This window comes from Dromaius novaehollandiae, chromosome 2, assembly GCF_036370855.1.
Source record: "Dromaius novaehollandiae isolate bDroNov1 chromosome 2, bDroNov1.hap1, whole genome shotgun sequence".
Taxonomy (NCBI): Eukaryota; Metazoa; Chordata; class Aves; order Casuariiformes; family Dromaiidae; genus Dromaius; species Dromaius novaehollandiae.
In genome coordinates this window covers 102,193,298-102,218,148 of record NC_088099.1, presented here as the reverse complement: position 1 = coordinate 102,218,148, position 24,851 = coordinate 102,193,298, and the positions used below count along the sequence as shown (strand labels likewise).

The 24,851-nt window shown below is 40.5% G+C and overlaps 1 long non-coding RNA gene across 1 annotated transcript; it reads left to right on the top strand.

The window, feature by feature from the left end:
• The first annotated feature begins 6 nt into the window (after positions 1-6).
• On the top strand, positions 7-7,803 carry LOC112992012 (uncharacterized). The gene is made up of 2 exons (XR_003261422.2): positions 7-140; positions 3,737-7,803. It is a non-coding gene; the product is annotated as an uncharacterized LOC112992012 (long non-coding RNA).
• The last annotated feature ends 17,048 nt before the right edge of the window (positions 7,804-24,851 follow it).

The following is a 24,851-nucleotide window of genomic DNA, read 5'->3' as shown; positions in this document are numbered from 1 at the left end:
AGGTCCCCCGGCGCAGTGGACGCATGCGCTGATCCAGGCTCGCCTGAGAGACCCGAGAGGAGGGTGACGAAATGCTGCGGGTCACTAAGGGCGCGTGCGCCAGAGAGGCCCACGCGCGGCAACCCCCGCTCCACTTGCAGGTTTGCGCATGAGCGCGCGGAGCGCGGGGGCGGGGCGAGGGCTGAGCTACGGCTCCAGGCTGTGACGTGCTTGGGGGCGGTGCTGTTGGCGGTGTTCCGGGGAGCCGTTGAGGGCGGTGCGGCCTCACTCCCCTGCTGCCTCCACGGCGTTGGCGGCGCGGTGGGTTCGTCTGCCTTCCGGGGCCGCTGAACACGCTGCGAGTCAGCGACGGCCCGTGCTCAGTTGGGCCACAAAGTGCGGCTGAGGGAAACCCTCCTCCTGAGCAGAGGCTGGATTTGCAGTTGTTGCGCTATTTCGGTGGCAGATCCCGCTATTTTGGGGGCAGACGGAAGGAGAGGAGCGGGCAGCGCTAAGCGTGCGTGGTGTTTCCGTGTTTGTGAGCTTCCAGCGGGAGGAGGTGCCCGCTGGTGGCTGTGTGGTCCTGCTGGGCTGGGTGAAGACATCCATCCGCGGCATTCAGGGGTTGCTGGTTGTCAGCAGTGTGCCTTGTCTGGCCCGTCACTGTAGTAGGAGCTTTCCTGGTTCAGTGGCTCTCCCGAATAAAGTTGCGGTGTGCTTCCCGGTGGTGTAAATGGTGTGTCTAGGGAATATCATGAGACTAGCTAGAGAGAGTGCTTGTCTGCCTTCGGTCGGGCTTTTTAACAGAACAGGGCTCAATGAGGCTCCGCTGCCTGCCCATCTGCTTGTCAGTCTGCCCCACAGCTTTTCAACCTGCTGCCCAGGTACAGCCAAATCTAGCGGAGAAGCTGAAGTTTCAGGGAGAGTTACACTACTGAAGATTTCTGAGAAATTAATTCTCAGAAATTAAGGAATTAAGAAATTGGGACATTAATGAAGGAAGCTTATGCAGAATTCAGCCAATACACCTGCTGACCAAGGGCCTCAGAGGAAGGGGAAGGACATAACTACAGTTAATAATGGTGTGTTAATGATCATACTGAAGTTAAGAGATACATGACATAAAGCCTGAGCTGGTCACGGAACAGTCTGATTTAGCTGCACATTACCGTACTTGAGATTTGTTAAAGGCATGTTTTAATCACCTTTCTAGTACAAGACCTCTATATCTGATCATAACTGTAAGAAATGAAAATATTTTTAGGTTGGCAGGCCTGTTTATCTAGAATACCAAAGTGCAATTCTCGATGCAAGAATATTAAGTACTAAACTAGTGCGATATTTTCACTAAAAACAGTGAGCCAGTCTTGACTCACTAATGAGAATTACAAAATACAGACTCAGCTATCACTTAAGATGTTAGTCTTCTTAAATAAGATGATCCTGACAAATGTCCTGGTTCTTTATTGAAATGCATCTCTTGATACAAGGCAACATTTAGACCTGTACCTTCTGTTTCAGGAAAAAGTTTAACAGTGACCATGGAGTCTTCCTTTGAGCAGGGAGCAATGCTGAAATCAGCACTCGATTTTTCAGCTTTTTCAGAAATCTGTCATATCTTTTATATTAAAATCTGCAAAGCATTTCAGTTTAAAAAATTGCTCTGTCTTGAAAATGGCATTGTTCTTTGCAAACTTGGTTTAATTCTCCAACTGTTTTCCTGCAGCAATATTTTTGAGATGCCAGTATTCCTATTATGTTTCAATGGAATATCAATGAATGTTCTATTACATTCAAAGTTGCACAGAATGCCTTAATTTTCAGCGGGTAAAGTGATTTAAATATTTTTCCACTTTTTAAAAGCTAGTTGATTGCGATTCTTGAAATCCATAAAGGAGAAAAGATTTCACTTTCAATAATCTGACAAATCATCTAAGGTAAATATGTACCTACGTTTACATGTTATTTTGCATATTCCTAATTTTGGAATGCCTTGGTACCTAGAAGGTAAGACATTATATCAGTTTGAAATACTAGGATTGAAATATCTATCAGTAACAATAAAAGGAAGGTTCCAGTTTCAGTCAATGCAAAGATAATGTAATAGCTATTTTTTTGGCCTTCCTTCTAAATCAAAGTTTTTAAGTCCTTGGAAGAGGGGAATTTATAAATTGCTTGGAGTAGATCAACTGCTTACGTTTTTATAGCAGTTTCCCTTTGGTAACAGTGGTTAGCAGTGTGGTGTGTCCCTTTCTTTTTCTATGCACTGTTCATTCATCATTCCATTAGGTGGAGCTTTGTGATTAGGATTGCAAAAGAAACTTGCTTCAAAGTGCAAAATAATTCACCACAGCATGGGTGGGGGAGGAGGAGAAAGAAGTGTACTTTGCTTAGAGGTATCAATGTCCTGTGTGCAAGCTTGATATATAAAAATCTGTATCCACACCCTCACACACAATGAAAATAACTTGAAAAATCGATTCTGTCAAATGGAACACTGCTCTAATCTGCTGTTATCATAGTCAAGTTTTAAATCTAAAATACTTTAGGTTATAAATTAAATGTCAAATATGATTAATTTGGCACTTGAAATATGAAGTGGATGACTGTCCTTTAGAGAAAGCCTGACAGCTTCACGTATGTCACATTGGTATCTGTTAAAATGAGCTTTACATGCCAGACAATCATAGTGTGAATCATATTGCTGTTAGCTGTACCAGAATTTTGTCAATGTAATAAGTCTCTGAATAGTTCTCCTCTTAATTGTCTGAAGCTATTGCAAGATGATATAAATCAACTATTGTCTGCCTCATCTGTGCAAAATACCGGTCTTATCATACATCAAATAAGCAATTTATTCCTTATGCCTTGCTAGAGAAGATATTGTAGAATATTTACATATATGTTTTATGTATTCTATGTAATGTAATCTATGTTTTATACAACTGGAGAATGTTCTCTTCCCTGTGGCTTGGACTTGTTGCAGTTGGAATACAGTTTTCCTTCCACCTTAAATTTGGTGGGTATCAGTGGGTTGCACTCCTTCCCCGGCCCGTTGCCCCACACATGGAAATCCCCTTTTTCACACTGTTTTCCCCTTGTCCCAAACCAGCAGCAAAGAGTTCTTTCTTCACTTTTTGCGTTTTGTGTCCCTGCTTTGCACTAGTTTTAATGCTTATATGTTCACCTGTACCCATGGTGAAGTGGAGAAGTCAGGTTTGCCCAACAGACGCTTTTATACAGTTGTTGAAATAAAAATATCAATAAACCACATTGTTTCCCACTAATAAGACCAGTTGGACTTTTCTAATCCAAACATCATAAAAATTCCTCAAGCAAGGTTTTAATAGAGTGCTGCGGAAGGTTTCATTGCTGTAGTTTCACTATTAATTTTTAAATACATGTAACTAGCTGGCTAAATGTTTGTGACTGCTACCCTTTATACTGCTTAATCTACAGACTATATGAGCATTGCCAGTTGCAGAGCTATTCTTTTAGCCTAAATGCAGAAAACAGGCAGATGAAATTTGATTTTTTTAAGTTTTCTTGGAAAATCAAACGAACAAAAGAATGATTTCTCTAACAGCCATCTCTCCTCCAGGTTCTTTTTTTCTCCACCCCATGCTGTTCTACAGAACCTTGAGCCCCAAATCCATGTTAAAATCTAGCCTTTGTTGTATGTTTCAGACAGAAAACAACAGTAATATTTTAAACCTAAGATGCACAATGCCCTTGTTTTTTGTCTCATTTCTACCAGATTACACAAGCAAAAAGACTTCTAGTTTGAAGCCTCTTTGCGGGCAATGACTCAGAGATGCTACTGTTCCAGCAGCCAGCAGCTGATTTTAGCCTAAGTATATATTGGAGGAAACAAAGAAGAGAAAGTTACCATGATATTACGGCTGTGAGAGTGCAACACCAAAAGTAAAACAAGGGAGATCTGTCATACTCCTGAGAAGACTGATCTTGCACACATGTATGTTTTAATTTTGCAAAGCACGCATATGTCTATATTTACTGAAGCTGGAGTGACAACAAGATTCATCACTGACCCATAACACAAGTGACTTAATTTTTTTGTCTTCAGTGACACTATTTCACAGAAGATGGCTGGAGGTCATGGTGGTGCTCAGGCAGTGCAAAGCACTATAGTGCTTAAAGTCATTGTCTTAGCTGCAGAGCAGTGTCAGATCCAGAGACAGAGCAGCAGCATTGCAGCAGTGCTGCACAAAAGCTAATTAGCCTAGGTATGATGCAATTAGCTCCATACCAATGTGCCTGTTTTTCTGTGTTCCCAGAGCTGATTCAGTTGTTTGTAGTTTAGGGATCCCTGAACTTTGTCTGTTTTAGACGTGTCTGCATTTGGATCTCAAAAGCATTGTGGCTTGTTTTTGATAGTAAACAACTGTTGAATATGAGTGTGAGACTGGGTTTGATAATGCCGAAATCATTTTTACTATTTTCCATGGATTTGGAGACAAATCACCTGAATGTGTGTGCGCGCGTGTGTGTGTGTATAAAGTTTCTCCTTACTGTTCTTATAAAGCATTTTTGTCAGAAAACCCGGGTAATTTTATTGTTCAATATGGAAAGAATCAACTGTTAGGCACTGATTGTCACAAATTTACTTTCCTTGAGATAAGCAAATCTGAACCTATGTGGAAAATTCACTGTGAGATCTGGAGAGATGTATTCTACTATCAGTTCAGGCCATGTTTCTTAAGTCAAATTTACTATCCTTTACTACTCAGTTGTCTTCTAAAATACAGGATTTCATTAAAGAAAAACAATCTTGAAATTGATAGGTGTACAGAAATGAGGAATTATGGAAAATTGCTGATTCTTTGGTACAAAATGGAACAAATTGATGTGTGATATACTAATTTGAAAACTAGCTTTATGGGTGGCCGAGGACGATTGTTCTATGCAATGTTTGTGCATATCTAGCACAAGGAGTTCTGTCCCATCATTAAGGCTCCTACTTGTGATTGTGATAGGTATAAATAAGTAAAGGATATTTGCCAATGAAACATTGGCAATAAACTTCAATTTAAGTAAAACCTAACCATTTTGATAAAGTATTAAAGGGTTTTTGTATTTTTGCAAGTAAAACTTAAGTATATATATATGTTTTTGATTTAACATTGTAAGTATAAGTTCCAACAATTCCATGGAATTTACTTTACATCTTATGAATAACTGAGGTGATTTGATTTGACTTTATTCTTGCTACATCAGGAGAAACTGCTTGATAAAGAAACCTGATTTTTGTGGACAGACCTGTTCACTTAAATTTGGGTGCCTCTGCTAGAAAGCTAAATAGATAAAACATAAATAGATGACTAACTTTAAAAGTAGTATACCTAGAACACAGGTCTTAGGTAGTTTATCGTCTGTAAATGTGGTAGATTTGATTGTGGAAAATGTAACCCATTTGTTCTTTTACAGCTAAGTAAGTGCTGGGTTTTGTCTTCTATGTTTTTGAAAACAAACATGATTATTGTAACCGATTTACTGCTGGCGACTGTTCTTTGGGGTATGCCATATTTACATGAAGCAGCGTCCTGTGATGAAAACGCTCAGCTATTTTCAGCACACATTATCAGTAAAGTGCCGTGTTAGTTCAGATTTATACTGCTCTTTGTTCTCGACTATAGCTATGTTGAGCTGGAAATACATTGTGAACATACCCTAGATGGCAGGCAGGTCAGGTGTCTGAAAACAAGGCCTGCCAATTCATCACACAGCCCTCTCTCGTGCTTCCAAAAGATCAATTGGTCTTCCTCAGGCCTACACAGAAGAACATTTGGATCACTGTACTGGATATGAGTATGCAGTCATCAGACTAGAAGACGATCTAGCCCTCTGCCCACAAGATGCTAGGCCATGTTGTTTCTGACAGATTTGCTTTTGCCTTTTAGCGGACAATGAGAACGTGCCTGATCGGTAACAGCTCGATCAGTAGCAGCTGTTGTTGAGAGTAAGGCTTGTGTTAGAGAAGTGAATGTGTTAAAGAAGCACTGTCAGCACCTGAGGCAGGCTCTGATGGCTTGTCTTCAACAGTAGACGCCTGTATTTGCCCTGCAGGAGATGATGGCAGCTTGTCGCAAAATTTTTGTAGCAGAACATCTTTCCAATGCTCTGTGTTTGCCCCAGGATGAAAAATGCCCTCGATGTTGCCCTTAAAATGGAGATCTAGTTGCAATGCCAACATGCACTTGAATACATCAGTGCTTGTTGTAGGATTCCTTGGGAGTTGCAGTGACACAAGGTCAAATTCAGCCCTCATGTAAACTGGTGTGATGCCTGCCTGACCCAAAACTCTGTCAGTGAAACAGAACGGCTGTCAGTTTTCACCTCTCTTGATGTCCTTGAGGAAAGGATGGATTTGAAAGGAGATGTCACATCACTATCAGACTATGCTAATGTCATAGGTGAGTCTCAGAGGGCTCTAAGAGTAAACCACATTTTTAAAACAGTCTTTCCAATATTTTTTTTCCTTCAGCAATATTCCTAGGAATACTGTGAGTGACCATCTATTGCTTTTTTTTCCCCAAACAAAAAGTATCTCAGAGTTGAGTTGCAATCAGATGGATTTAGGATTACTGCTATGGTATGCAAATTCCTGAATTGCTGTACTTCCTCTGACTTTTATAAATTAATTTCTAGATTGCCAGGACACAACTACTCTACAGCAAGACATGTGTTAATATAGTTATTGGCACAAATAAAACAAGTCTATAGTGAGATTTCTAGGGAGTTTTCCTGGATGCTGTATTGCTATTACACTGCACATGACTTTGAACAACTAATTGCCAAAACCAGCAACTCCCCCACCTGCTAGTTATTTATTCTGTCCGTTTGCACTGACTACACAGTTCTGTGAAGTTGCTCCAAGAAACACCTTGTTTTGGAGACATATCTCATGAAGTAGCATCCAGGAAGGCTCCCCAGGGCAGGCATTGCTTATGTTACTGTGAATCAGATGCATTACAATTATTAATTGTTATTGTGAAATGTTTCTGCTTCTCCCTTTATGCTTCTCTCCCAGATGAAAAGGCTTTATGGCCTTCTGTATTGCATCTTCTGGAGTTCAGAGAACTTACTAGATAAATCTGTTAAAGAATATTGAGCTGAAACTGTCTAGAGGTAGCTGCATAGCACAACTTACATAAAACTTGCTTAGCATGAGTAGCTAAATTTGTTGAAGCCTTAGGCCTCACTTAGATAAAATAATGAACTTTTACCTAGGTCAGTAAGAAAAGGGGCCTGAGAGCTGGTTCAAACTGGAATGATAAGGGAGTTACCAACAGTTTGCATTCCTGTGCTTCGCGCTCCAGGAGGGAGGATGTCAAGGCTTTGAAATAAGGCCTACTTGGGCGCCAGGACCTTGGGAAACAAAGCCTCCTCTCACTGCTGAAACAGTCTGTACTACCTTGGGGTCTGGATTATATCCCCTTCGTCAGGACCTTGGGAGATAACACCTATTGTCACTGCAGGGGCAGTGCTAATTGCTGGAACAACACCTCTTTGTCAGGGCCTTGAGAGACAAGGGCGGGACCCGAGGAATCAAGACACATCTGTCAACAGAAACCGCAACAGTAAAGATAAGCAGCCTACCTAGGGACAGTGATGAGACCCAATAAGGAGCAGGAGACCCCAGACCTAAATATTACTATTGGTCCAAACTACTGCATGAGGGGTGGAGAGCTTAGATTGGAAGGTATAATTGCCCAGGGATTTCTTTGTTCGGGGTCCCTCTTCGGAGGCATCCAGCTTGAGCTGTAATTTCTGCACGTGTGTCATTAAAATTTAATTATTTAATTTGCTTTGATTGGGCTCTGAACTTTTATGCGGGAACCTAGGGTCAGGCCCTGTTATGGTGGCCGACAAGCCTAATTTCCATAACAAAATCACCAACAAAAAAGAGTAATCAGGCATCAGTTGTTGCTCATGTAATTATCTGACACTTTCTAGAGGATCTGTACATTTTTTCTAATATGACAGAAACAATCAAATACTGCACACCAGCAGTTTTTTGTTTTGATCTCTGTACATCAGTGAGGAACTACTCAATCAAACTAAGAAATGCTGCAGAACAGAAAAATAAGAATAAAAAGTAATGCAGACTTGAGACTGTAAATAAGCAAGTGCATCTATATAGACATGAACACTGGGAGGTGAAGAAGGGAAAAGTGCAGAGGCCCCTTCACTGTAAGGCAACCAGCCTTGAATGAAAGCTTTCAAAACCTTTTCTCACACAAACTGGTTTTGAGACATGTCGTATAAGGACAACTGGAGCAAATAGCAGGACACACAAACAGACAAATGAAAATATGGAGCAAATGACTCATCACAGTTTGAGTTCTCTTTTTTATACTTCTAATCACAAGGTTTATCTGCAACAAAGCCCCTTGAAGCCAGTATTTCTAGTGAAAATTAAAGTGTTATGTTCCTGCGTTTGTTCTTTGTTTCTCTGGGTCTCTTTCAACTTCAAATAGCTAGAGACGTTAAGCTATAAAATAAGCAAGCATATTCAGAATATAAAATTGTGATTAAAGCAGTGCATCGTATAACTATTTTTACTCATTCTTCCATTAAAGCAACTTCCTTAAAGTGAAAATATGTTCAGAATGTATGTTATAGACCTATGCAGCTTCAGACTCTGCCTATGTGAGGCTGTCTCTGTGAGAACAAATTTACTTTTAGCTTTTGGCAAGTGTGTTTGTTTAACATTAGCACTTACCTCACCCAAAGGAAAATCTATATTAGCATCAAGATGTCACATGATGCAGCATTACACAGACACACGATGCTTCACTCAGAACTGCAAGAAGAATGACATACCAAGCTTATGAGTTTAAGAACTTCAGGCTACGTTTTACCATAACCCATGAGTTTGATAATGGATCTGCCAGAAGAAAAGAAAGACATGAACAAAAAATTATCCTCTTCTCCAGCACCTCCACTAAGCACTGCAGCTCCTCCTCTTTCATGTTTTTTTTTTTTTGGTTTAGGTTTTTAACAGGAATGCACTCACCTTCTCATTTGCCCTATTGCTCCCTGCAGTGATCTTCAGTCTTGCTTCCTGTCTCCCTCCAAAACTTGTCAAAATGGTACCCGGCAATGCAGCTTTTTTTATCAACTGTTTATTTGCTGCTCTGCTTTTGAAAGCATTCTGTGGAGGTGAGGGTGAGGCTTATGTGATGGTGAGCATTTGAATTGATTACAGCAAGGAACTGTGATGAATAATAAGAAGGTTATGATTATAAGCTGCTGGGTGTTGTTCAACACATCAGTGACATTGTGAAAAATCTGGTTTCGAATTATTGAGCACACAATCTGAGGGATTGTAATTGGGTTTTAGTCCACAGGAGCTCACAGAGGATCAGGCGGTAGTTTATAAAAAATACACAGAGATCAAAGTGGTTTGAAATTCAGACTGATTTTCTATCTTTTTTTCAATGTGGGAAAAATGAATAAACCCTCAAAACACTTTCATTTAAGGCCAGTTCCTGCCAGCAAGGGAAATTTAATCCACTCAAGCCACCAAATCATTGAGTACATTTATTCATTAAAGTAATCAATCAGTGAAAATAGGTTTTTCTTTTTATATATTAAATGGCAAAAATGATGAGTTCATAAAAATGTCAAGGAATTTTCATCTCTGCTATCTCTTTTCTTAGGTCAGCTGTCTTCAAATGTATTATCCCATTTGTGGGAATCTTACTTATTCTGTCCTTCTCATAGAAAGCTGAGTATTGAGTACTACACAGAGATTAAAATTGAGTAGAAACTATAGAAAATGTCAAACATAGCAGAAATCATGACACCTGCTCTTTTGACTAGTCAGAAAAGCATCAACAGTTGTTAATTTCTGATGCTAGCACTCTGGTGGAGTTATATTAATACATCAGTCACTGCAACTTTTTGTTTACATTTTTGCTAGCATCTACAAGTTTGTCAAGATCTATTGTCTCTTTCCCTTATGCAGATGCCTTCTTTTATTTTGACAAATGAATCCTTGCCAAGAAGTTATGTATGTTCCTTGTGCTTCATCGTTTGGAAGCAGGAGACAACATTGCGATTATCATTTTTCTCTACTATTTATAATGCAGGCTGTTTCTTTGAGATCTTTTAGTGGTAAAGACTTGGTGAAGAGAAACATCAACTGTCCATTTGCCACGGTAAATAAAATTACATGCATTGTTTGTCTGAGGTACTCTCAACCTAGAACTTAAGCTCCTTTTAGTTTGGGAAAGATGAAATGCCTCCTAGGTTCTTCTTTGAGCTCATGTGCATTTAGGAACGTAGGAATTTGAGGGACCAACTGTGTGTCATGGCATTCAGTGGCTTACAACTGCAGGCAGTCTTGTAATACAGACTCACCAGAAGTTATAAAATACCCCCTAACACCTTTCAACGAAAGGTGTTACGATTGCTACCAACACTTTAAACCTCAAAAACTATGTCACAGGTAAGGAACACGTGATACAAATGGCATCACCATTATTATGGATGAAGCAAGAATCTCTTGGGTGACATTTCCAGATCATGCTAGGAAGTGGACCATGCCCCAAGCTCCAGAGGAAGAGGATTCCCAGCTAATTTCCTGAGGTGAAATTCCTTCCTGAAATGTGCTGTCATCAAATCATCAGTTTGTTACCATCAATTCTGGTGGTAGGTTTAACCTTGAGAGCGTGAAAAAGAAACACTAAACAAACACTCAGCTTTCTCGATAATGCCAGGAACATCCGCACACCCCACCCAACATTGCAGCTCCATGTGTGGCAGTCTTCATGGGAAACCAACCGACAGCAGTCCAAAAGTATGGACTAATTAGATATATCATAATTAGGTTGCAGTGAACACAACTCAGCCTGATCCAAAAAATCTTGGTTCCCAGATGTCAGTGAGATTTTCCGTTTATTTTTTTAATATGGTCAGGGTCCAGATGTAGTTTTTTGTGAATAATGGGGGCATCTCTGATGCAAATTCTTCCTCCTTACTCCTCACGGTTTCAAAGTTGACTAGCAAATACCTGTGAAGTCAGCAGACTCTAAAGGACAGCCAAAAGCCTGTTTATATGTGGAAATCAATGTGTGGTAAGGGAAGGTAAAACCTGATAATACAGTAGCTATCTGCGCTTATTCTTCATGGGGACAGTGGTAAGCACTGAGGGCTTTCTCAGGTGGCCTCTGCCAGGGCTCACTGAAATAGTTTAAAGGGTCACTGTCCCTGGATATCTGCATTACCCTTTTGCCAGAGATTACAGCCCCTCTTACAATGGTGACAGAAAGGATCACATGCCGACATCTCTGCTGTCCCCCTTTACAGCCTGGCATATTCACTGAAATTGCTAATGAGGGCTGATTTGTACTAAGAAGGTGAGCAGCTATCAGTGGAGGCTGAGAAGAGAACCACATGCTGGCCAAAAGAATCTTATTTTGTAGGCCTACCAAAGAAGGACTATAAGTGGAAAACATGTGGAAGAAAATCACCAATTCTGTAGGAAAACATTCCTTTCCTGTTTTAATATTTGGAATTGAGTTTTCTTCTTAAAATTACCACATCAACTGGAAGTATTTAGTGACTCACACAGAACTGCACAGAACAGGACAGCCTAAGAAAATGCACCATTACAGGCCTAAGCCTACTTCCGTTCTAGGCATGGAGAATTTTGCCACCAATTCAAATGAGAACTCTCAGGACATTATCCAGAGCCTTTTGAAATCGATGCTTCTTTTCTTCTTTTGAGGCTTACATGGTAACAAAACCATGCTAAAACAGAAGAGAGTAAGTACTTCGAGCTGCTTGAGGAAACACAGGGCAGGTCCTCACGTAATTAAATCAGCATAGTTCGACGGTAAGCAGTGATATATACTGTAATCATTGAAGCTATGCCAACTTATTCTCACCAAAGCTCAGGCTGACGGTGTTTAAGCACATCACTGTTCTACCGGCTGCTGCTTTATCTGTTTGTCTGTGTGAAACAGAAATCAGAGGCCAAATACAGTCCTGGGGTGACTTTGAGTGTTACAGAAGATTATGCTGCATTTTGTCTTAAAAACGTAAATGGTTTCGAGAGGGAATTTAGTTCATTTTTCATCACTTCATTTTACAGAGAAGAGTAACTGCAGTTGAGGACTCACTGTCCTAGCTGCCATGTACAGCCATGGTGAGGGACCAGTCCCTTGGGCTTGCAAGCTCAGCTGATAGGCAAGAGAAAGGTCTCTGAGGCTAGACCTAAGACACGCTGGCATTCATCCTACAACACACTGGCTTTCATCTGCCTACTTAACCTCACTGTTGACAGTAGAAACTTTTCATCTGGTCTGATACTTCACATAAATACAAATACACACTTGCTTTTATAGGCTGCAAATCATTTACACATTTAAAAACAAAATAAATGGAAGCATAAAATTAGGATGTATGATGTGAAGCATGCAAGCATGTCAGAGGTAAAGCCTGGTATCAAAAGGCTTCTGACATTTGCCTTGTGCCGTAGGGAAAGGCACCACTTTCTGTAATGCACGGAGCCAATTATACCAGTGCCTTGATAGAGGGGAGGGGGGAGGAATCCTACTGCTGACCCTGGCAGCCAGCAAACTTGAACCCTGAAGCTTGATGTCTCATTAGTCCTATGATTGTTATGTGTCTGTAAAGTAATAAAGTGGTTTCTTCCTAAGACTAATAGTATTTCATTTATCAACATATTATTTGGTGAGTTCTTCTTAGGCCTGTCCAACATCTGCTTAAATTTGAATCTGTGCCTCTTGAAGATGGGAAATTGTAAACTGCCAGGCCCAGTTAGTGGGAACTGAGGAGGGCTGAATCAGTAAGATCTCCAGGGATTGAGGGTACAGGGTATTTATAGGCAGTCTAATGTTTAGAATACTTTTCGTTTAAAATCTGGCAATTTGGTACTAATGTAAAAAGCAGTAAATACTAACTTTCTAATAGGTCATGTTTACATGATGTGTTTTTGCCACCAGCCACACAAAGAAGAAAGGTAAGCCTCTGATTTCATTCTGAACTTTCTGCCTTTGATAAATTTAAGATTACTGTTGTATTAATGTCATTTTTATGTCCTTAGTGGGAGTTAAGGCACTCAGCACTTGCAGGATTGGCTCTGAAGTAAGGATGGGAGCAGTCTAATATGACCACTCTTGAAACGTGCTGCATAACATCTGAGAAGAATCAGGAAGACAATCCTTAGCCCTGAGCATTATATACAAATGAAATAGGGGTTATCTGGGAGCAGCATAATTCATTAAATGTTCCTTCTAAATGTAAAACACCAGATTCCCTTGACACAGTCAGCCTTTGGATCTGCAGTCTGGTTGTGACATACAAAAGATATTACAATAAGAATAAACTTAAATTCAGAAAAGCTAGGAAGTTCAGAGTTAAAGCTGATGCTATGTTCTTATTTCATCTTGGAATGATCTGACAGATAAAATATTACAGATGTCATAGCCTTTTAAAAAAGCACTTTAAGAAGTGTCTGATTTTAGAAGATGGGACTAGATTCTCAGCTGGTGTCAATCAGAAGAGTTACGTTAACTGTAGTGCAATTACCCTGTAGCTCCATCAGCTGAGAATCTAATCCAGGAGCTGTAACAGTCAGTTAAAAATATGTGCATGTATAGTTTCGTCTTCCCTTTGTACATCTTTCTCTTTTCTTTCAGATAAACACTGAGAAGATACCAAACAAATATCACGGTCAGATTTTTATGAAGCCTGGATAAAACTACACTGTGGTTGAAAAACAGTTTATTTTGAGGGAGGGTGTAAGGTGATCAGAATGTGAGAAATGAAGGGTGCTATATAAAGGCAACATTTATTGATTTTAAATAGATTATTTGTTGCCGGGCCATTAAAAGGAGGCCAGTCCAATGAGTAGGATGAATCAGAGATGCTTCCCCCTGCTCAGCCAGCACTGCCCAGGGCCCTGATCATATTTAAAGTCAGGCGAGACATCAGCAGTCAAGTAGTAATGTTGCTCCCTGCCCGTCGTACAGCTGTGTCTGGCCACAAAGCTGGGACCAAGTCACAGGGTCTGAATGAAGGCTCTTGTTTCTCTTGAGTTCTGTCGATATTCAGCTATGCTGAATAACACTGTCCTTCATTATAAATGGCCAACAAAATATGGAGGAAAATTAGACAAGTTAGTGCTAAGGTCTTACATAAAGACCTCCCAAATGAGAATTTAAAAATATTTGCAGAGAGAAGGGAAAGGAAATATCTCAGTAAGAGAAGAGCAGTTACATGTCTTTTTCCTCATTGTTTTTTAAAATTTCCTCACAGAAATGCTTCTGATTCACATTTTTGAAAAATACACTGCCTGCCTGTTCAGTCTCTCCCAGGCAGGGTCAGTCCTGATTCTGCTCCACTGAAGTTGTACTTGCTTGTGTTGATCTTAAGTTTAACCTGAAGATTTTGAAACAATAACAGAAATACACATCTAGGATCCCTCCAAAACTCAGATTATGTTTTAAGTCCTTTGAAATCTAGTCTGTACTAACAACATTACAAGTGGTTGCTAGAAAGATCCAGTTTCTGTTCAATATGCCTATGACTGCAGCATTGTAAAGGGGCCAGGGGAAGAAACAGGTGAATCTGGCCAGTTACTGGCTTTTTATTACCTTAAAACAGTAAGATAAAGAATGGAACAGCATGCCTTTTTCTGAGTGATTCCTTTCCTATTCAAATCTGTGAGGGCTTAGCTTGAAATCAAAAATATACAATGCTATCCGGTTTAGCAAGCTGTGTTATTTATTAAACCAAGAGTCACCCTTTCCTCCTGTCAGCTATTACATGTGATCAGTTACTGTAAGTGCCTATCACTTGTTATATATTTTTTTATCAGAGGTTAGAGTCACTCTTTTAGAAAACTTTCACGCATGGGCACAGTACCCGGGAACTGCCTTTCAGCTAGCCAGTGAAATGAACCTTTCAGGCCCCATTCTCCATTGATGTAAATCACGTAGCCTGGTGCTTTTCTGAAATACCTCAGCTCTGACAATCTGGCCTATTATCAGTGACCCTGTACCTGACCATTTTTGGCACAGTTCTGCTCCAGCACAGTGTAGTGAAGCTGAGACATTTTCCCAGAAAAATACAAAATGTTATACACCATCTCATGTCAGGTTTCTGTACCTCAAATTGGTGGAACAAAGCATGTTATTTCCACTTAGTGGGAAGGAAACCAACATTGTTATTTCCACTGCTCTAGTGTCAGGGCTTTTTATTTCCACTGCAATGATTGTACAGGCTCTCATAACCAATAACCCAACATCCACCCCCCCAAAAACAACAACAAAAAAAACTTGGCTAGTCTGAAACACATTAGAGCACACAAAATAAAACTGACTCCGAGCTGCAGCTAGAATGGAAATGTTTGTTCTCCTGATAGCAGTGGGTGGGATTTGACTAAAAAAATGACATTTTTCTGACACATCAGCAACCTCTGGATTCTTTCCAGTTCTCCAGATGATGTGAGTAGAAAAAATAAACAACACACTGAGGGTCTATATATATTCCACACTAACTTCAAAGCGGAAAAAGAAAACGTGCTATTTGCTTACGGTTGTGTAAAATAAATGCAGTTCAGGTTTAAAGCTTCTAGACACAAATGGTCAGATACACCATATCAGACAAAAAGTAAAAGTGATACCTCTCTACACCAGACTGTCACCCTAAAGTTTAAGAGCATTTCCTCTGAAAAGGGGACCCAGCATCACTCCTCACAGTCTCCTGCGATGAGAAGCAGCTGGAAGCTGATGTTATGGCTCCATAGACACTTCTCTGTTGCAGAGCAGACCCGAATCAATGCGCTGTGGACACTGACTGCGCCCTGTTCCCAGCCAGCTCTTCCCACTTTTTAATCTGGACTGTGCTTGGTCCCCAGCCCGCTCAGGGACCTTCTCTTACAGCGTCGCTTGGCACTGTGGCCTCCTCCAGCTCCCAACAGCAGGATTTCTGTTTCAGGGCATCTGAACCTGGGCCAGCATGAGATGGGTTAGATTTTATGAGGATTGCTGACTACTGAGTCATTCCCCTTGAACATACAGAGCTCTGGACTTCCAATTAGGTGTAAATCTACATCACTTCATGGATGTGAATGAAGCAAAACTCATTTTTGTCAGCTGAGTGTACAATCCACAGCTTTTGGGGTCATACAGGATTTACTTGCAGTGGTGGGGAATAAGAGATCTTGTTTTTATTGCTCATCGGCCGAAAAAATAGGTGCCTATTATCTATGAAACTGAGACTTACTCATCCACTCATGTTTACATGACTTTATTAACAGCTGATGTCCTTTTAGAATGAGAGAAACTTCAAGATGCTGTTTTCTGGTGAAAATGACAATTCTGTTACTTGTGAATGTAAAGATCTTCTCCTCCAGTTGGCAAAGTAGCATAAAATGTGGGCGGAAATATGCAAATGAGCTTGTTGACAGTGATTATAACTTTTCATCTTGGAATACATACATATATGTACACTCATCAGCATTGTTTTGTCATGAGGCTATACTTACTCCAGACTGTAACTTGAGAATGCACAACAGAAGAAAATGATGCATAATGTTTTTGATAATTTTTATAAAAGGAATTTATTTCATATGGGAATTTACTGGAAATTATTTATTTCAATCCATCACATCCCTTTCCAATTTGTGGGCATCCTCAGCATAACATATATATTGCTTATATTACTAAATGTTGGGAACACCATTTCAAATTGTCTTCTACAAGCGCCCCTAAAAACACCTAACATTAACATTAATCCGGAATAAACCCTTCTCATCCGTACCAGCTAATATCTGCCCAATTACTCTGATACCTCCTTACCCAGTGGCGAAGGCAATGTGTCCATCCTAAACCCCATTTCTCAGATGGGACAGGAATGGGGGATTGGAGAAGATCTTGGTCCGTTACGGGTTACAGCATCTAGATTTGCACAGCAGCAGTCTGCAGGGAAGCAGTACCACGGCTCAGCATGGCAAGTTGAACGCTGAGCACCCTCATGCTGAGAGCTGGAGATAGTTAATGCCTTCAGCCTGTCACAGGTGTGGGGAAGGAGTGCCTAGAAAATGCTCACAGACGTCTAACGTGGGTGGCCAGCCACCATCCACATGCACCTGGAAGATTAGAACAAGCACTCTTACTCACTTTTTCCAAATCTCAGCAAGGCAGAAATGTGGATGCGGTCCTTGGCATACTCTGGTGAAGGGTTTCATCCTTCCCTGGCCTGGTGCTGTCTCACCGGTGGCCGGCTGAGGTCACTGTGGCTCTGCGCCACCTGCACCTCTCACCCACAATTGCTTTGGAAAAGCAGCACGTTACTGCTGGAAGAAAGGAAATGGCAACATATTTTTTTCCAGCACACATAGTTTATAAAAATGGGGACTAACTGATGGTTGTAATTTTGATGGAGATTTACCTGTAGGCAAGACGGCAATCAAACTCACACTATTAACGGAAGGCTGATTGAGTTAATGAATATAATTGTCAACTCTACAAACTGATTCAGTTTGTCTAATAATCTATCAGTTTGTCTTTCTTCTTGCAGTTTTTCCCCATTTATATCTTCCTGTATGGTGACTGTAGGTGAATAGCTAAAATCCCTGTAAATATAAAGTTGTCTGAGGGAGGACTGTTGAATCCTTGGGAAAGAAGAGGGTGTCTCCTATACAGTGTAGCCTAATTTATCACTGTTCAATTAAAAGCAGTGAATTGGGACTAGGCAACTGAACTAGTAGGTAACACTAGCTTTTGTCCTTATAGTACAGGTGGTCCAAATTCAGGTCTTTTACTCATTGGAAATGACACATCCTTAACTTAATTGATTTCCAGTCTGATGGATGAGACAGAGTACAGGAAGTGTTGCATATGGCCACTGGGGATTCCTGCTGCAAAATAACAATAATTTCTTCTGGGAGGCTGGGAGAGAGAAGGGTTTGGGAGAAAACATTCAAAATGCCTCTGAAATGAAGAGTGGGTCAGAACTGTAGGACATAACCTGCTTGGTAAGCCTGCGACACCAACATTGCAAAGCCCAGCACTTGATCTGCAGGAGATTTCCTGCCCAACGGGCCCCCTGAGGACTTGTAGGAAAAGGCTTTCATCCTCCTCATCAGTCAGGCTGAAATTTCAGAGAGAAAGGACTGAGACACTAGAAGGTGAGACTAAACTACTGGAGAGTCAGAAAAGCCTAATTCAAAGCTCAGTCCATGGCCAAATCAAATTCAGAAGAGCTCTAGCCAGGTCAAAGAGCCTTTCTAGGAGAAGCTGCTCTAAATGACCTTTTCAGATGTATCAGGAAAAGTTTACATTCAACTTTTGAAAGGGGCTTGTGTATTCTTCCTTCTTGCCAGAGCTTGACACCAGCACTCAGAGTTGCCATCCCTGCAGCGGGGAGGGAAAGCACACAGTTATCTGCCTTTCTCCTGCGGCCACACACAAGCAGGAAAACAAAAATGACACCGCAGTGTACGGTTATAAATAATGTTGTAAAGAAGTGTTACAGCATGAGATAATACAACATACCTTTTAAGGGGGAGCTGGAAAGCCACTTGTGAATGCTACGAGTAAGGGTAAAAGAAAGGAACAAGAGGGGGATCAGAATTACACTGCATGGAGACGAGCTTTGGAGATCTGCTTTTCTGATGCAGAAGAACAGGCCTCCCTCACCTCCTCCAAGGGAAAGAGCGTGTGGAAATGCCCAAGGAATTGCTTTTGCCCTTGCTGTATTTTAGCTGTCTACAGGTGAGGCTTTTACGACACCAACAGAACAGGAGCAAGGCAAGTGTGAGTGGTACAGAGCCACATTTTAATAGAAGGCACTAGGCTGAAGTGTGGGCCTCCTCTAGCTGATCTCATGGAAAGAAATACATTATAGTTGCAATACGATTATGGACTATGGACGCATCGTAAGTAATGCATTACCTCATTGTGAGCAGGGGTGCACATACTCATATAACAAAAAAGGAGGTGTCAGTGGGAGACTTATGTAAGTCTGCTAATAAAAGAACCAACCAAATCTTTTGAAATCCAGTCTCATTTGGCTGAATGTAGGTGATGCTATGTTCTATCATCTTCCTTTTATTTACATCTCTTTTTTAACTCATACATGACAACATGATATCTAGCTATGTTCTGACATGAATCTGCACTCTTAAAGCCTTGCATTTAAGAGATGGAGAAAGATTTACATCCCATTTGCTCATATTTCAGCTATTCCTTAACTGGCTTTTATGTATTACTCATTTTATTTAATAGAAGAGTATTTTGCTTGTCTTGTCATGCAATGTTACAAGCCTGTTTCCAGTGCAAAGAATCCTCCCCCTCCCAAATTTTCTTATGCTGTGTCACCGTGTATGTGTCACAGCTAATAACTGATTAATGCACATTGTCAGTACAACTGTGAGTTTATCCTCATATTAGTTGGTTTAGACATGGGATTCCAGAGTCTACGCTGCCATAGAATACACTTCAAATTTAACATGAAGTTTAATCAATAAGAATATCAGCAATAAATTTGTCTCATTCTGCTTTTTTATGCTGTAGCAATGCCTGAGTATAAATCGTTCTCAGCTGTTCCTGAAGAGATGCCTTTGTCATTTATTGAGCACTTTGTGCTTCACGACAATTCCCATTACAATGTCGCAGCTTAAATCTGCCTTGCCCCAATGCCCAGCCACCTGATGGTAAAGAAAATATGATTTGGTGCTTGCATGTAGATATTATTTAAATAAGCAGAGTCTATAATTTATTTGCCTATGCAAATGTTAATAAACCTTAAAGCCCCTAAAAATACGATTTAAAAAAAGTGAAAAACCTCTACCCCAAAAAATCGAGTAGCACTCTTTGTTAGGAACTTCAGTGAATGAGTCAATATCCCTTGCTCAAAAATGAAACGTTAGCTAAAAGTTGAATTAACTGGGTGAGCCAACTAATTGAAGTCTTAATCATGACCCGTAAAAGTAATAGGATTGTTTGCTTTTTCATTTTTTATGGTGTATAAAGAGTGTCTGATAGGCAATTTTAAAGGAGGTGAGAGGAAAGCAAGGGTTTTATGTTCACTATTCAAGTCCTATCTTGCCTATCTATGAGAACTGGGAAAACTATTTCAATTATAACATCAGAAGAGTCAAGGGCAAAAATGTCAAGTGTTTGGGAGAGAAAGGGTTTTTAGTCAAACTGGTTTGAATTTTCCAGTTTGTTTAATTTCAGTGACTAAACAGCATTTGGAAAGAGGATGTTTTTATTTAAGATTCAACATACATAGTTCTTTTATTATGGTGTGAAAGCTGCACTAGATGAATGATATCTTGGCAGATCTCCCAGGGGCTTAAGTGGGGCAGGATTTTACCCATTATTTTTCAAAGCAAACAAGTGTGGGAAAAAACAAACAAACAAAAGAAAAGGATTCACATTTTTGATCATAATAAAGAAATAAAAAGAGCACCAGCTCTGCCTTTAAAAAGATCTTTGGCAGATCAGTCTTTAACAGGACACTGGGTCAGAATTATTATCTAGAAATATCTGCTTTAAATATAACTCAGAAATAAAAGCCAAGGGTTTTTTTTGGGGGGGGAGGGGAGTGTTTTTTGGCTCAGTAATTCAACAGAGACTTGGCCTTTCATTTTACCTTAAGGCTCTTACTAAAATTCACAGCTTGATGTGGTAACTCAAATGCAGACACATACATAGCACCATGGCAGGCTGTCTCTCATTGGAAACAGCAAAAAACTTTCCTCTTCCTTTTAATACTAATTTGGTGATTTTTCTGGAACACCAGTAACACCATTATCTCAGCACTGAGAGAATGACTATAAACTCTAAATTCTCTTCTTTGAGACATTTAAACCCTTGCTGGATAAAATGCTGGCAAATGTGATACTAGTTAGGAAATAATCCAGCACAATAATAAAAGATGTTAGATCTTTATGAGTAAAAAGAGTTTCTCCATTTTTAATATTTTTAAGTCTGTGGTAGGCATAGGACAATGTTCTTAATTTATTTATTTTTTAGTAGAAGCTTAAAACGCATTATAAATTAACCTTAATTTGAGCAATACTTTTCACATATTTTAGGGTTGGGTTCTTTTGAAATCATCAGTAACCTTGGGTTGTGTTTATAAAGCAATATACACTCCTTTTATGGCGAAAAATAATATAAATGGATTTCCATGGATGTTAACATAAGTTCAAATACCTTAAGTCTTAATATCTAGTGTAAAATGGTTGACAACTTTTCAAAATTTCTCAGATACTATGACAATAGGCAAAGCATGATATCCAAATTGGGGAGGCTGGGTTAGAGAGAACACTGTTCAGCATTGGGATGGCTGCTTTAGTTTATATTTGCCTGCTCACAGCAGCTCTGGGATCAGCAGTACGCAGAAGAGCTCGCCCTTCTGCACCCTGCCAAAGCATGTACTCAGGGAGCTGTATATTCGCATTCTTATTGCATGTTCCCTGCAGTTGAGCTTATTGATTACTCACATACATAAACACATGCTTAATTTTAACAGGTTTGTTAAAGTGGGGCCTAACTCACTTCTGGTAAGCCTCAGTCTTGGGCAATGCAGACATACGTTAAAGAAAAAAAGAGAAAAAGAAACAGAGCAAAAAAAAAAAGAATATGAGCTTAAAACAGGCATTAGGAAAATCTGAAGTCCACAGTTGAATCCAGCCCATAATGTCTCTTCATTGCTTCTTCTACAGCTTTGAGTTAAAACTGCTTTTCTGCTAAAACATGGGCAAAAACATTAATCATTGAAGGTAGCAGTAATATATGACTACTATATAGTCATATATAAGGTTGTGTCTTTAGAACAGCTAATAAGTAGGGTATAGAATGACATCTGATCCATATCATGCCATTATCTCTCAGATTTTTTTAAGATAATTTGGCTAGCCAAAGATAAATGTCATCATACTATTCCTACACATCTATTTTTTAACAGTGTGGCACTTCACAGCCTGACAACATGTGAAATCAGCTAATACTGTTTACAGAAGTATTTCAATCCAGTAAAAAAGAGAAAAAAGTACCCATTAAAAACACAGAAAATTCAGCAGATGGACCAAGCTGCAAATGTTATTTCAATTTTGGCTAAGTAATTCCAGAGCCAGAAGATTCTCTGAGTGCTGGTATTTACAAATGCTGCTGCTGAGCTGTGTGCCCCAGAATACAGTACAGGATGGGTTCACTTTGACTAGTTACCCCTGGAGGGTGGCTAGATAACCAGTTTATTTCTCTAGAAGTTGTGTTCTGAATAAAAATAAAGCTCCCTGTTTTTTGGAGACAGTTTGCCTCCAACCAATCTCTAAAACCTAGCAGTTCTCCCGTCTTGCATCTCTCATCTCTTTTTTATTATTATTTTTTTCTTTGCAAACATTCATTCTCTCCTAGCAGGATTTACTTATATCCTGCAGTGGGACAGTAAGCCCCCAAGAAATATGGGTTTACAAGAACCTGTTACGTCCCATTGTCCAGCTGCAGGAAACTGATTCTCAGGGAAGGGAAAATGACTTGTCTAAAATCACACAGTGAGATTAATGGTAGAGCCAAGCTTTGAACATTTAGGCTGTGGTCAGATGATCACTAAGATTGGATTTATGCATTACTGGATCACCTGGCAATACAAATTTGGTGCAGACAGGCATGCATTCCTGTTGAATTATTCACAGCACAAAAGATAGTGCTTATGTCAGCTGGTGCCATGAAATAACCCAGAGTATAAGGAATCCCATCTGCCAATCACTCTCATCTCTCCAGTGCTACTTGGGATGATGGCCTGGTGCACTGTGGTAGCTCCCAGAAGAAGGGTCCCTCCTGCTTCTGAGGCTCCTGCAACCACAGGAAAAGCTGCAGAAGATGCACCATGTCACCAGTAAGATGTCGTCTGCATGTTCACAAGTGCCAGGGCATCGCAGTTTCCGGGATACAGAGGGTGGCAACATGGACCTGTTGCTGGCAATGCTACTGAAGGTGGCCTGTTTCCTGCTAGAGGCTGGTGGCAGAGACATGCAGATGTCATGACCAGGGAATGGTGTTTCTCAGTCATCCTGGGCTGCACGAGCAGGGAAGGAGAAACAGGAGGCAGAACTGATTGTTTCACCAAGCCTTTGTTTGAATGCTGATAATACCAGGTACAGTAAGACAAAGGAATTGCTGGTTCCCATTCATCTGGTCTGTGAGAAGAGCTATAAGTACCAGCAGAAGGATGTACTACACATATGGCAAGATCAGCAGTATGGGGAGAACTTCGAAAGGGAGATGTTCCCAAAAACCTGCTTGCAGCTGTTTCTCAGGAAGGCACCCACCCAACCCATAATGCTCACTGAACACTGAGGAGAAAGGGTCTTCAGTTATTTGGGGGTGGCAGCTCTTGACTGTTAACATTCAGATCTCGAACAGTTCAGGGCTGAAAAATCAGAAAGACAGTGCTGAAGTTCAAAATGCTGTTTGGAAGGAAAAGCTAGTGCTGTAAGTGTGACATGCAGGAAGTCATAGCAAGCATTGGTAGCATGAGTTTTCCTGACCAAGTTGAGGCCCTCCACAGAATATGTATTGCCTCCATCTGTACTGTGGCCTCTCCTGATTGTTTAGCAATATCTTGGGTCACTGCAACAGTGTGCTGGGGTCATCTTCAGGTGGTCTCATAGACTTTATGAAACTTCTGTTCTCCATGCCTCTCAACTGATAGGTGCACTGCAGAGAGGACAGTCCACTGGGTCTGTTGTGGTCATGTGGTGTTTCCAAAAATATCCCATGCTACACATGCTTCTCCCCAGAATCTTAGTGCACTGCTCATGTCGAGTTTGGATTGTCTTTCCAGGATCTGTCGACTGCTGTATTTCAGCATGCAGTGCCGTATTCATCTACTGGGCCAGGCTCTCCCTTGGAGACAGTTCAGGTGGGAGACAGCAAGATACAGTCATTGGTATTGATGAGTCCAACTGTTTGACCCTGAGGCACAAGCAAGGTGATGATGCTTATAGAAAAGAAGAGCTTCATGTGTGGAATGTCCTAACAGCATATGTGAGATCACAGATTGGGGGTGAGGTCATGGTGATGGCTGGTCTGTTGGTAGGAAAAAATGACACTGGTAAGGAAAGGATCAAGCTCAGTTAACTTCCCAATAGGTTGGAGAGGATAGGGGTTCAGTCTGCTAATCACATCAAAAAACTGTCACTTCAGAGCTCAGGGAGTAGTAAGTGTGCAAAAAGGGACTGGTGAAAATCTCTAGAGGATATAGCAAGGATCTGCTAATAGAGTGGAATAGTCACTAGTACTCAGTTAAGCCATATATTCTGATAAGCTAAAGTTCCATGACATTTTTTTAAATAAATGTCAGTGATTTGCACTTCTGGTCATCTAGTTTCTGATCTGGGCTTAGCTGCTGTGAAACTGAAGTCACCACAGTGTTGAACCATCTCTTTGGCTTCTCTACATAACTAGGGCGTACGCACTCTCCCAAACTCAGCCATACTGAGATCGTTGCGACACATTCAAAGATGGCATGATGTGATTGCACCACATAACCTTCCTCGTCATATCCTGAGTGGCTGAGCAGATGGGCAAAGTTTAAATTACCTATCTCAATCTATAAAAACATTCTTTACTCAGCAAAACATTAATCAGATAATGTTTCTGTATACCTATGTTAATGAATACATATAGTTAATTTCTAGGATGCTATTGTGACTGAAACATAAAAATTACATTGCTACCAGGGCTGTAGAAGATTATGGTCTCCCAGAATAAGCCTGCCAACATATGAGAGGCACTGCTGTTCAGGAAATAAGGGCGTAGTCAGATCTCCTACTGCAAATGTACCTGGAAAAATTT